The sequence below is a fragment of the Chenopodium album genome, chromosome 1 (genome assembly GCF_948465745.1).
Source record: "Chenopodium album chromosome 1, dcCheAlbu1.1, whole genome shotgun sequence".
Lineage (NCBI taxonomy): Eukaryota > Viridiplantae > Streptophyta > Magnoliopsida > Caryophyllales > Amaranthaceae > Chenopodium > Chenopodium album.
In genome coordinates, this window is record NC_137834.1 from 73814317 (window position 1) to 73827720 (window position 13404).

At 35.4% G+C, this 13404-nt stretch overlaps 1 long non-coding RNA gene across 1 annotated transcript; it reads left to right on the plus strand.

Moving 5' to 3' along the window:
* The first annotated feature begins 7429 nt into the window (after positions 1-7429).
* Positions 7430-8631, plus strand: LOC145602419 (uncharacterized). The gene is made up of 2 exons (XR_014104558.1): positions 7430-7641; positions 8239-8631. It is a non-coding gene; the product is annotated as an uncharacterized LOC145602419 (long non-coding RNA).
* The last annotated feature ends 4773 nt before the right edge of the window (positions 8632-13404 follow it).

Here is a 13404-nt window from a genome sequence, read left to right on the forward strand (position 1 = left end):
TCCACGAAGTGAATCTTAAAGAATGATTGGTATGAATCGAAAGACTTATGTTGATAAGGATCTTGACAAATTCATGAAGCAAGACTCTAAGAGAGGATGTTTTCCCATGTTTCATGGTAATACACTCAGTAAAACTCAGTGCCTTTAAAATCTAATAGAGTTGAGTTGTATGGATAGTGTGTCTCATGCTTCTGCAAAAGGGTCCATTATATGTACCATGATATGTACAAATCAAGATGTTACATATGACTTGTGCGTGTGTAGCAAGTCTTCAAACAAATTCAAAATAAGCATACTGAAAGTTGCCAAGAGAAAATCCTTAAGTACTTGAGAAGGACAAAAGGAATGTTTCTAGTTTATGGTGTTAAGAGTGAACAAGTTTTCAAAAGGCTATACGGTTGCAAGTTTTCCAAAAAGGCAAGATGATTCTAGATGTTAATCTAGATGCATATTTATGTCTGGATGGTGAAGGACAATAAGCTTGAAGAGCTCAAAGTAGAACACTGTCGCATACTCAATATCAAAATATGTGTTTAGCTACAGTAAGAGTAGTTAAGGAGGAAATTTGGATCAAATTGTCCTGTGACTAAAAGGATGCCTTTTCCAAAACAAAGGAGCTAGGGTCACATCACAAATCCTTAGAAATAGATATGAGATATCGCCTCATTTATGAGATCAATGACAAGCGGTATGTCGTGATCTGCAAGGTTTAATTATGAGTGAGAAATCACTAAACCCCTTCCAAAGAATAAGATATGAAAGTCATATTAAAGGTTTGGATTGAAGCAAGTTATGTAATTTAAGTTGTATATGTTTTGAGAAAACATATTACATAAGGAATGCATATATTTGCAAAATTATGTTTAAAATAGAAATTTCATTTCTTTTATTTCATTATGGTTTTGGAAATTAAATAAAATATCCAAAATAATTATGAATTGATGGGCTCATCAGGTTGATGACCTGGTGAATGAAACCCAAAGGTGAACAAAATTCATATATTATTTAAGTTCCTAGTTTGAATCATTAAAGTGGACATAAATGATTTCAATAAATGGATTAGCATGTAAGATTGATTGGATAGCGCAGTTTCATGGGCTTTAAGGGCATAGTGATGCTCGGTCAATCACTTGGATATGCATGAATGATGCATGATCAAAATAATGACCTACTTTGAAGTTCAAGTATAGAGCTTTCGGATATATTAGTGGATTCCTTTGACATGAGTGGAATATTGATTTCATTCAATGGATGTCATGACTGTGGTACACTCAAATGTCTACCCGTAACTGGAGATTATAAAGGGTATTTGCTGGTTATTTCAAAATTTGAGTGGGAGCCTTGTTGCCACTAGATTGGATTGAGTCTACCTATTAAATTAGGAAAATTGTCATGGCTGCTTAAAGAGGGAGAATTCAGAAAATACGTGGTCGCGTTCAAATGCATTACTCAGTAATCATTTGGTTTTTTTAATTTTAACTTCGATTTCAAGAAACTATTTGTACATTAATATGATCTCGATATGTGACGCTATCATATTATCAAATAGACACATATTGACTTAAGGAATTTGAATATTGCACACTTGTCTCATACAAGTGGGAGATTAAAGGATTTATGTCTTCGTCGTGTGCAACTACTAGATATATAAATGGATCAAATTATGGAGATAATTAAGCTCAGACATTTGGGTCGTCGTTTTATCATAGCTAGAGGTACTAACAATCTTTGGGCTAGTAAAATAGCCCAATTGGACGGATCCTATAAGGTCACCCAAAGGGTCTAGATCGAGCACGAGAGGATAAGGCCCATGATGGGCCTCATCCCCAAGTATGGCCGACCATATGGAGTAAGGTTGAGGGTTTTGGACTTCCTAACCCTTGTCTAATTATAATGTGATTATAAATAGACTAGGTGCCTAGGGTTTGCATGTAACTTGAATTTAGTTGATCAGTAAGATCATAACCCGAATTAGAAAACACGAGACCTAGCCCTGCCAAACTCTCCTCTCTCTCACGGCTCTCTCTCCTCCCTCGGCACCAGTGTGGTGGTTCGTGATGGTGGTGGTTCATGGTGATCAGTTAGTCCATTAAAAGTGGTGATCGCGGTTTTCCTCAATCACTCGACCAATCTAGTATTGGTGGACGGCTCGTTCGAAGCTCATGAACTGAGTAGAGGAGCAACGCTTGGGGCTCTGTTCTCTCCTTGATTTGTCAATCAATTGCTACGTGGAATTCACGCTTCAAAGGTATGATTATGTATCTTGTGTGTTATGCATGTGATCTTGGGATTAGGTGCTTGATTGAATAGGATTCATGATTTTCCGCTGCGTAGTGCCTATAAACTACTGCAAAAAGTCCATTTGCAATATTAATAGAACAGAGGAAGTATGTCATTTCTCTAGTTTGTGCTTTTCTTAGTTGTTTTCCCCGTTTTCTTACATTTCTTGGTTTATTTTACTTTTTCTCTTTTATTTGTTTGCTTTTCTTTGATTTCAGGAGAAAGGTGATGTCTAAGGATCTCCATGGCTCTTTCTTGGGATTTGTAAGGCTCAAGATGCAAACCGATCTCTTCCTTTGAAGCTCAAGTGTTGAGGTGTGCAAGCTCCAAGTCTTCTAGGCTGCGCTCTCAAGCTGCATGGGCATCTTAAGTGGTGTTGAACCCACCGTAGGAACATTTGGAAACTACCACCCCCAATGTTCATCAAGTGGAGTGCACGGAGGCATCAATGGATGCACGAGAGAGAGTTGCCCTCCTCCCAGGCACGGGCGCGCAGGTCAGAGGCACGGGCGCGCGCGTGCTAGGCATAGGCGCGCAGCCCTGTTTCCCCTGTTTTGTACCCATTTCTTCGCGGCCGCGCAATATGAGGAGAGGGCTCGATTGTACGGGCTCCTTTTGGACGTCTAAATAACTTCTCCTTTTTTAGTTTTGCTATATATAGATTTTCTTCCTTTTTAGAGAAAGTAATGTACTAGAATTGTATGAGAAAATTGAATAGATTAGATTCTTAGAGAGATAAGCTCAAGATTGGGGAAATTTTGTTCTTAGATTTTAGAGAGAGAAACTTTGTAATTAATGATTGCTAAATTTTATTTTCATTCTCTTTGATCTCAAAGTTTTGTAAGAATTTCTTTCTCTTTAATGCAATTTTAGTGTTTGATCTTTGATACATTGTTGAATTTCTAGTTGAATGTTTGATTTGATTGTTGATATTTTGATTACAATGTTGATGATGAAATTGATGATTTGTTTAGTTTTGCTTCTCAATTCTACAATGTGTAGTGAGTAGATCCTTTGCTAGGGATGTGGTGAAGCATGTATGAATGATAGACTATTGTTAATTTAGGAATTTTGATTGATTTGATATTGTGATTAAATTGGTTGATAGAATATGTGCATATGTTTGATTTGTTGAGGAGTTGCTATGTAACACCCTATAAATCCCTTTCTTTTAAAATAAATGTTTTGCCCTGTTTAAAACTTTAAATAGGAAAATCTAAGATATTACCGCCACCGTGAAAACGGCTAAGGCAACTATCAAAGACACACAGCGGAAGACTCTCCTTTAAAATATTATAAAACGACTCAACTTAAAAAGTCAACTCACGAAAGTAAAGTCAAACCAAAGTAAATCAAAGTCAAACCTACAACTTGGAACCATTGTAGGCCCTTAACAAACCAATCCAATTTAAAATATTTATGTTAGTCTCGCAATAGAAATGTCATAATATAAATAAAATAACACATCATAAACTTATGGAAATTAGCATGATTCGCTCTTCACTCATGCCCATCATGAATATGCTTCATAACTTGATAGCTTCTCTCTCTACTTGTTTCCACTACTATACATTGAAAATGGGTCATCATAAGGCCAAGGTAAAGACAAGGCCAACAAACACAGAAACACATAATCAGCAAAGCTGAGTACATAAGCGTATTTAAACACACTAACATGCAATACCTATAAACACACAACTTACCTTATTGCACCTGTTTTTCAAGCACACAACATTCAAAAAAAATTCTCAACTAAGTAACTAAATAATTTATTTAGTTTTTATTACGCATCGAATGGGTTTCTCCCCTAACCTTCTCCAATAAAGGGGTACTAATACAGGAGCTAACAGTGCCAGTATAAAAGAACCACTTGTAAGTGGCGAAATTCCTGCGCATAATAATAAAAGGAATGTACAGCGTCCCGTACTCCAGTAGAAGTTACGATCAAATATAAAGTCACATAAATCCCCCTATATGTTCAAACTCAAGGTATATACGTTCCAAGAGTTTTGGTGTGTAATATCTTTCACTTTACGTTCTTTACAATATATTAAACTTGGTGATGACTCTCAAATCATAACAACATCAAACATCATGTATGAATGATAGACTATTATTAATTTGGGGATTTTGATTGATTTAATGATGTGATTAAATTGGTTTATGAAATTTGTGCACGTGTTTGATATGAAGAGGAGTAGCTAACCTTGATTATCAAGCTAGATTGCATTGTAATCGACGCATTATCAAGCTACTCTTATCGATTGAACTTGTCTTGTGATTTTCCTTTGATAGTCATTCGTAGAGAACACTAGTTTGACACCTAGGAAATAGTTTTTCAAGTGATTTTGATTGCAAATATTATTTTCCCTCACATTCTTCGATTGATTAACTTCCTATCAAATTAGCATGTTTATCGTGAATGCATGTGGATCCTAATTCCCTAGTATCTTGATATTGATTTCCATTTTTAGAATTTTTTCGTGTTGATTTGTTTTTGTTTTACCAAACCAATTATTCAATCTTCTGAATAGTTTGACTTAAGACCATAGCATTTGTCTCCATTCCTTTGGGCTCGAATCGGACTTACCCCTATACTAGGAGTAGGTTTGGTTAAATTTTGTTTGATTGTAGGAATTTTAGAATCCAACGACATAGAATTTCCCTTCCGTCAAAAAATCCTTCGGAAATTTTGACTTTTCCGACGGAATAATATATCCGTCTGAACCAGTCCGTCGCTATTTTCCTGTTTTCTAGTAGTGGTGTAATGTGCGCTGAGCCACCTCAAAAGTACTAGGGGGACAAGTACGCAACTCAAAGTAGAGTTAGAAACTCCAGGACATGCCCTAAGCAACAACAACTTGCACTGAGCATTGTCAAGCTTAGCAACCCTATCCATAAGCGCAATGGTCTTGGTCACCCTTTGCATCACAAGCTCACCTCCAAAACCGGAATCGAAACTAGCTAGTGAGACCACCAAGCAACTGAACACCACGCAAAGGTCGAGCAATATTAGGTAGAAAGACCCCCCACAAGACTATGACAAGAGGAAAATATAGGTCGCTATCTACCTCTCCCTAGAGCCAAACCTAATTTGTAAACACTCGACCAACCTAATACAATTATATGGTAAGTCAAGGGTCGAACCCAAAGGAATGAGTAGGTGCAAGTTATAGCCTATGTCAAGCTAATTCGAAGAATATAAATGGTTGTGGAGGTAACTAAGGTATCAAGAAACTAGATAAATTGAGAAATTCAATATGCTAAACACTAGGGATATAGGTTCCATATGCAAGCTCAATGATTATGCTAATTGATAGATCACTCAATCGATTCAAACATTACAAGGGACAAACAATAGTTGCAATCAAAGGAATCCAAAATCTATCTCCTATAAGCCAAGCTAGGGTTCACTTTGAATGGCTAACAAGGAAAATCACAATCGAATTCAATCAATTAAAGCAATTCTCAAATCAAGGGTTCAAGTCATTGAAATTTGCAATGCAATCTAGATTAATCTTATAGGTTGATCACTCCTAGTCTAATTAATCACATGCACAACTATGTCAACCAATTTTATTGCAACAATTCAATTAATCAATGATCATCAACTAGCAAAAATCATCTATCAAGCATGCTTCCCCTTCTCCCTAGCAACTAATCTACACACTAATCATGGTGAAATTGAAAGACAAAACAAATTCAATCACAAACATATTAATTTCAAGTTTAATCAAGAAGGAATTCTATAATTCAACAATTTCTCAAACCTAAACCAAAATTCAATTCAAACATTCAAGCATTAAAGGAAATTGCAATAAAAGTAAATTCAAACGAAAGAAATCTCACAAACTTTCATTAATATGAAGAAGAAATCCAAACTTGATTGAAGCAATGTTGTAATACAAATCAAAATCCAAGAATTTCTATCTCTACTTTCTCTCTAACTTCTCTCTAGTTTCTCTCTCTAAAAACTAAGCAAATGAAAAATTATCTAAAAGTTAGCTTTAACAAGGAATTATAAGAGTATTTATAGACAAAGAAGAAAATCTGATCGGTTGCGCCCTCTCCAAGAATATCCCGCAGGCACGGAAAATTGGGTACGGAACCCATAACTAACTCCGCGGGCAATCTGGGCAACACCCGCGCCCGCGGGTACTGTAGCCCGTGCCCGCGGCTAGAGGCGCGGAAAATTCTCTACTCCCAATTGTAATTAGGGGCCTGCGGTCTTTCCAATAGAAACGGTCTCTCCAAAACATCCGCGCCCGCAGCTAGACCGCGGCCAGGGCGTGGAGAGTTCCTTCCAAAATCTCCATTTTCTTGCACTTTTTCCTCGCCCGCGACCTTTGGCAAAGGTTGTGTGCCCTCTCCAAGCCCTCTCCAAGAAGCTTGCTTCTTCTTTGCTTAGCCCTTTTGGCTCTTCTTGATCCTTTTGCAGAGCCAACTCCTTAAACACCTACAAAAGTAAACAAAGAAAGAAAATAGAAGAGAAAAAGAGCCAAATAAAAGGGAAACACAAAGAAAACTACATAAAGGAAAGTAAAACACAAAGAAAGAAAGAAATAGAGAAACTAAAGGAGAAAAGACCAAAATAATAAAAGAAATCTATGAAAATAGGGTGAAAACATCCTAGAAGACTACCCTATGAGTGCCATAAATGACACTCATGAGAATACTTCAAGGGTCTTCTGTAGACCAGAGAACTTCACTTTTTTCCACGTTAAGATGTAACCCAAAACAAAGCCCTTCCAACGTGTCACCAATAATAATGTTGTCATCCAAATACCAAGCCTAAAGACATACATCATAAGTGTCTTTGATTTTACACACCAGGGGTTGTAAAACCAAAGCAAAAAGAACAGGACCACACTACTACAAAAATGGGCAAAGGAACCTATAATAAAAGACCTGTTGGTTAATACAACGGGTCTCTTTAACATAAGGGATCTAATATTAGTGGAAACGGGTCTCTTATATATTAAAGGGCCAACAATAGTTTTGGGAAGATGGAGGGAAAAAAATAAGAGACCCGTGGTTTGACCTAATAGGTCTCTTATTTGTGTATGGGCCCACCAGTCAAACCAACTTTTTTTGAGTTGATAACAAAACCCTACTTCTCTTCTTATTCCCCAATTCCCCCATTACCTTCTTCACGCCGTTCTCTCTTTCTATCTCACTCCCCTCTCCTCTCCTCTCCTCTCCTCTCCTCTCTCCTCTTATCTTATTTTTTTCTCCCAGAGCAAAAAATGTTGCTACAACCTCCTTCATAACGCCGACGGTCGCTTCCTCCTCCTCTTCAACGCCGACCCGCTTCCTCTTTCTATTTTACTACGAGTTTATTCGTGGTGATTTCGGGTTTAGGTGAGTAGTTTTAAAATTTTTCGTGGGTGATAGTCTGATAGATAGACACTTCGTACTATTCTACCACAAATTAAGCCTGTAAAAACCTCACGCCTTTGTTTTTTAATTTGATTTTTCAATTGGAATAATGTCTTAATTATAAGACTTGAGGAATAGTATGGTGCTCTAAGGGCTTATTTGCGACATGAAGTTAGGTTTTCATGTTATGGTGTATTTCTGTTTTTTGTCTAACATTTTTTTTGGTTGACTTTGGTTATCATTTCAATATTCATCCATTCAGGTTAGTACTTTAGTTTAATTTTTTTTCCCAGTTGTATCGATAATCTTGATACTTTTCTTAAATTTAATTTGATTTACTTTTTAGATCTAACATTTGGGTTTCTATCTTATTTTTTGTACTCCGCATTATGCTTGGGTAACTTTAGATATAATTCGTTTTGATTTTTCGTGTTTGAAGGTTTGATCTATCGTTTATTGGATGAGTTTATTCATATACATTGTTGAATTTGGGGGTTTGGGTTTTTAATTTATTGTGGAGTTGATTATATTGATCTAAAAGTTTATTATTTTCCTTATTTTTAATTAAATTTCCATAAGATATAAAGTTTAATCGTTAGAGAAATTCAATGGGAAAATAGATCTGATGGCAATGAGAAACTTCAATATTTGACGGGTTGACAGCAAAGGTGGAGATTGATGGTGTTCAACTATGAAGTCGAAGACGATAGTTGTAGGCGATTTAATTGTTTATTTATGTATCTGAATTTAGTTCTAATAACATTGTAAGAGGTGTTTTTTTTTTTTTTTTTTTTTTTTTTTTTTTTTTTGCAATAAGAGTTATTCTTTTTCAAAATGTAGATTTTATATAACTCTTGTACAATAGTTATACCTAATACGAAGTATGGAGTTTGAGTTATTGTAAATTTTTTTGACAAGTTGTAAAATTAGTTGTACAAATGTTTATAAATAATGATAGATAAATTCTACTCATATTTGTTGTAGAAAATTTGTATTTTATTGTAAATTAATATTTGTTTAAAAGGGTTGGTAAAAATATAGTCGTATGTATCCGTATTAATTTTTTTTTGTATATACGAAGAGTCAAACAGACCGCCTATCTTACATATAGGGTCTGAATTTATTCAATAAAGGGACCCCATATCTCTAAGGACGGGTCTCCTATGTTAAGCTAAGGAACCCTATTTGTCTATCAATGGGTCTCTTCTCCTATTAAAATATTTTTCAAACCACTACTATAACAGACCCCCTCTCTCTATTAACGGGTCCCTTCTATCTTCATAAGAGACCCCTTCATCAGGGGTGGTCTCTTAATCAAACAGACCCCCGAGATAGAGACCCATCCAAAGGTGGTCTCTAAGGCATATTTGAACGGGTCTGTTTGCCTTTTTTGTAGTAGTGCCAAGGGGATTACCCTACTTCACCTCCTCAGACGACCATAAGGTGTGTATTATTTTTATTGTTACTGTTACTATTACTATTACTTTTACTGTTATTGTTACTGTTACTGTTACTGTTATTATTATTATTATTATTATTATTATTATTATTATTATTATTATTATTATTATTATTATTATTATTATTATTATCATTACTATTATTATTACTATTATTATATATTTATTTTTATTATTATTATTATTATTATTATTATTATTATTATTATTATTATTATTATTATTATTATTATTATTTATTACACTTGGTGCCAAAGCTAAGGCCCAACAACTTGCTATAAAGCAGCAATGCGCAAAGTGTGCACGTAGGCCCAGCAACACTGTTGGTCGTGGGTGCGTGTGTGCTGCTAACTGCAAGGCACCTCGTTGGATAGCTGCTCGTGGAGCCTTATGGCCTATAATGTGTGCAAGGGTCGGACGGCGTCAAAGCTCATAACATGGGCACGCAAGCTGGCTAGCCATGGGCTAATCTTGGTACCCAATTTATTTCCTAAATAGCTTTCCTATTCCTATTAGAATTATTTTAAGGTGATGGTTATTTACTTATTTATTTTAATATACAATTAATTGCAAAATTATTGTTTTTAATCAAAAGGAAGCATGCATTATCTGGGCAAAGCCCTAAATATATTACAGCCTATAGTTCAAAGAAGCTTGTTTAAGCAAAATACATTCTTTGAACAAAATCCATAACTTAAACCAACTAAAAACAAACATACCCCAACTAAACCAAGTTTTCCAACATATTAAAGAGAACAAACTACAACAAGGACAAGTACTAAACAGAAGACGGAAGGGACTGAAGATCAGCATATTAAAGATCAGCATGGTAAGCAGCTTTAGCACTAACTCGGCAAACAAAATGATCAACATGGCCCAAGATTATATTCATAGCATATCTTGCCAGGTAGTGAGCTAGGCTATTGAGCTCCCTTGAAATGGTACTGAAAATGATAGTCATTTCCTTGTTCAAAAGTCTAGCAACATCAATGATGACAACTGCAAGTTCATTGTTCATATTCAGCAAAGTCTTAATCTGTTCAGCATCTGTTTCTACTTCCAAAAACTGGAGGGGCATAGCCCTTGCGTAATTAAGGCCTTCCCTAAGAGCATAGAGTTCTGAACTAAGGGCACTAGGAGCATTATACTTATTGGAGTACCCAAAATTCCATTCTCCTTTAACATTCCTGAAATCACCGCCCCCTCCACCATTGTCTAAAGAAATCCAAGCACCATCAGTATTTATCTTGAGAAAACCAGGTCTTGGAGGCTTCCAACAAGGGGGTTTGACAAATGGATGGTCCTGACTCATCCCCAACCTTTTCTTTTCCTTTCCAAACACCCTGCAAGACAAAAGAGTTTATTTGATAATCTATCATGAATCTGTTAAAAACAGAGTTACAATTATAAACCGCAACTTTAAAAATAGCTCTATTTCTCAACTTCCAAATCTGCCACATTCCCATGATAAAGATGCATTTCCATTTAGGAGTCTGACTAAAATTGTAAACAATCCCGCCTGTCCAATTGCTATTCATGAAAATGTAATAGTTAAACTGAGGAGGAGGCTTTAATTTTTGCAAAATCATTTTCCATAAGATAATGGAAGAATGACAGTCTCTGAACAGATGAATGAAAGATTCTGAGCAAGAGTGAAATCTGACACAAACATCATCAAAATTTGGGGTTCTAGAGCTCAGAAGGGAAGTAGAGGGGATAATAGAAAGAACACAGTTCCACATAAACATTTTATATTTATATGGTAATTAGATCTACTAGAAAGATTTCCAGCTGAAAGAGAAAGAGAGAGGGATTTTGGAAGCTTGAGTGACAGAAAAGTAAGCTGATTTGATGGTGAAAACTCCAGATTTATGAAAAATCCATCTAATGCTATCTAGAGAGAGAGAAGGATCGCATCTATAGTTGAGAGAGGAGTACTCAGAATTAAGGAGATAATATGATTGGGAAGCAGGTACTTTATATCATCAATATACCACTTTCCATTTCTGATAATATTAGAAACCCTCCAATGACATTTTGATTGAGGAATTTCATAATCAAGGACCATATATAAAGGAGCAGATCCCACCCTATGATGGTACCAGAGAGATGTATCTTCCCCATTTCCAATTCTAATAATAATACCCTTAAAAAGAAGATCCCTTCCCTTAAGAATGTCCCTCCACATTGAAGACTGAGAAGAATTAGGGATGCAATCCTGAAGGTTACTTCTTTTAGCATATTTGTCCTTTAAAATTTTAACCCATAGTTTATCAGGATTATTTAAATAAATCCAACCCAATTTGGCCATAAATGAAAGGTTCCACTCCTTTAAAAACCTGAGACCTAAACCCCCTAGAGCAATGGGAAGAATGATATTATTCCATTTGGTTTTGGGAGTATATCTAACAGAATCTGATCTATTCCAGAGGAATCTTTTGCACTGTTTTTCAAGATCTTAAATAATAGAGAGAGGAAGGAGATTGGTTTGCATAGCATGGACAGGATATGAACTTAGAACAGATATTATGAGGGTACATCTACCAGCCATGTTTAAAAGCTTTGCCTGCCAACCTTTAATTTTATCTAAGGTTTTTGTCATTAGCTCCCAATAGTCACCTTTCCTTAACTTATTAGGACTAATATTAATACCTAGATATTTCCCAAAAGAGCAACTGGACTTAAAATTACTTAAGACAACTAATTGATGTGTAACATTAAATTCCATTTTTAGAGGGAAAAAGATGCTAGATTTAAGATCATTAACTTTCAATCCAGAAATAGCACCAAATTCTTCCAAAATAGACATCATATTGGTAAGGTTTGTAACATTTCCAATTCCAAACAAGAACACATCGTCAGCATAAAAAAGGTGAGAAAGCTAAGGCTATGATTTTTGGAAATTTTTAAAGGTTTCCAATCTCCCTTTTAAACACTGTCTTCAATTAATAAAGACAATCTTTCCATGCACAGAACAAAGAGGTAAGAAGAGAGAGGATCTCCTTGTCTTATACCCCCTAGAAGGATGAAAATCTTTTGTTATCTCTCCATTCCACAAAACAGAAATAGAAGTAGAAGAAACACAGTGCATAATAAGGTTTATGGTGGAGGCTGGAAATTCAAAACATTTGAGGGTATCACCAATGAATGACCATTCTAAACAATCATAAGCCTTGGCTAAGTCTAATTTGAGAGCCATAATGTGTTTGTTTTTTCTACACTTATGGAACAGATGAGCAGCCTCTTTAATGAGAATGATATTATCCTCCATGCATCTATTTTGGATGAAACTGGATTGAAAAGGACTTATAACTCTATGAAAAATACCCTTTAATCTAGAAGAGATAATTTTTGTGACAAGCTTGTAAATGGTATTACAAAAACCAATGGGCCTAAAATCAATCATAGAGACTGGATTGACTTTCTTTTGAATAAGGAGATATAGGAAAGATTGAGATCAGTAGGGATGGTGGAAGAGTTGAAAATAGAAACTATAAAGCCATGGATAGAACTACTCAAATCATTCCAAAAGTGCTGATAAAAGAGAGGATGAATGCCATATGGTCCAGGACTTTTAATGGGATCCATCCTAAACAAATTAGACTTAACCTCCTCCAAAGAAGGGACAGAAGAAAGTAAAGTTTGTTCAGTAGGATTAAGCATAGTGATAGAAGAGCAAGACAAAGAGGCAGGGGTATTAATGGAGCTAGTAAAAAGTTTGATGAAATAAGATCTAGCTAACTCCTTAAGAATCTTCTGATCCTTAATAAGAATACCACTATTGTCAGAAAGAGCAACAATTTTTCCTCTACTTCTCTTCACTTTTGCATGAATATGAAAGTATTTGGTATTATAATCACCAAATTTCCTCCAATTAATACTTGCTTTTTGAGCCTTAATAATCCTCTCCATTTTATAGATAGAGTTTAACTCATGTAAAAGAGAATGCTCTAGATTTACCAAAAAAGAAGAGTGTTTAGAAGCAAGGGAAATTTGAATGCCATTCAACCTAGCTAATAAAACTTTTTTCTTTTTTTTCTAAACTACCAAAAACATTAACATTCCAAGCTGACACATTAGAAAGAAAATTGGGTCTTCCTTGCAAAAAGGGAATGGGATCAGAGACACTAGCCCAATTTGAGAGAAAAAAGTGTTTGAAGTCTATTTGTTGCAACCAAATTTCTTTACATTTAAAAGGAAATGAGCCTTTTGAGAGTTCAGAACACAAACTAATCAACATTGGACAATGATCAGAATATGTTTTAACAAGATTTTTGACAGTTAC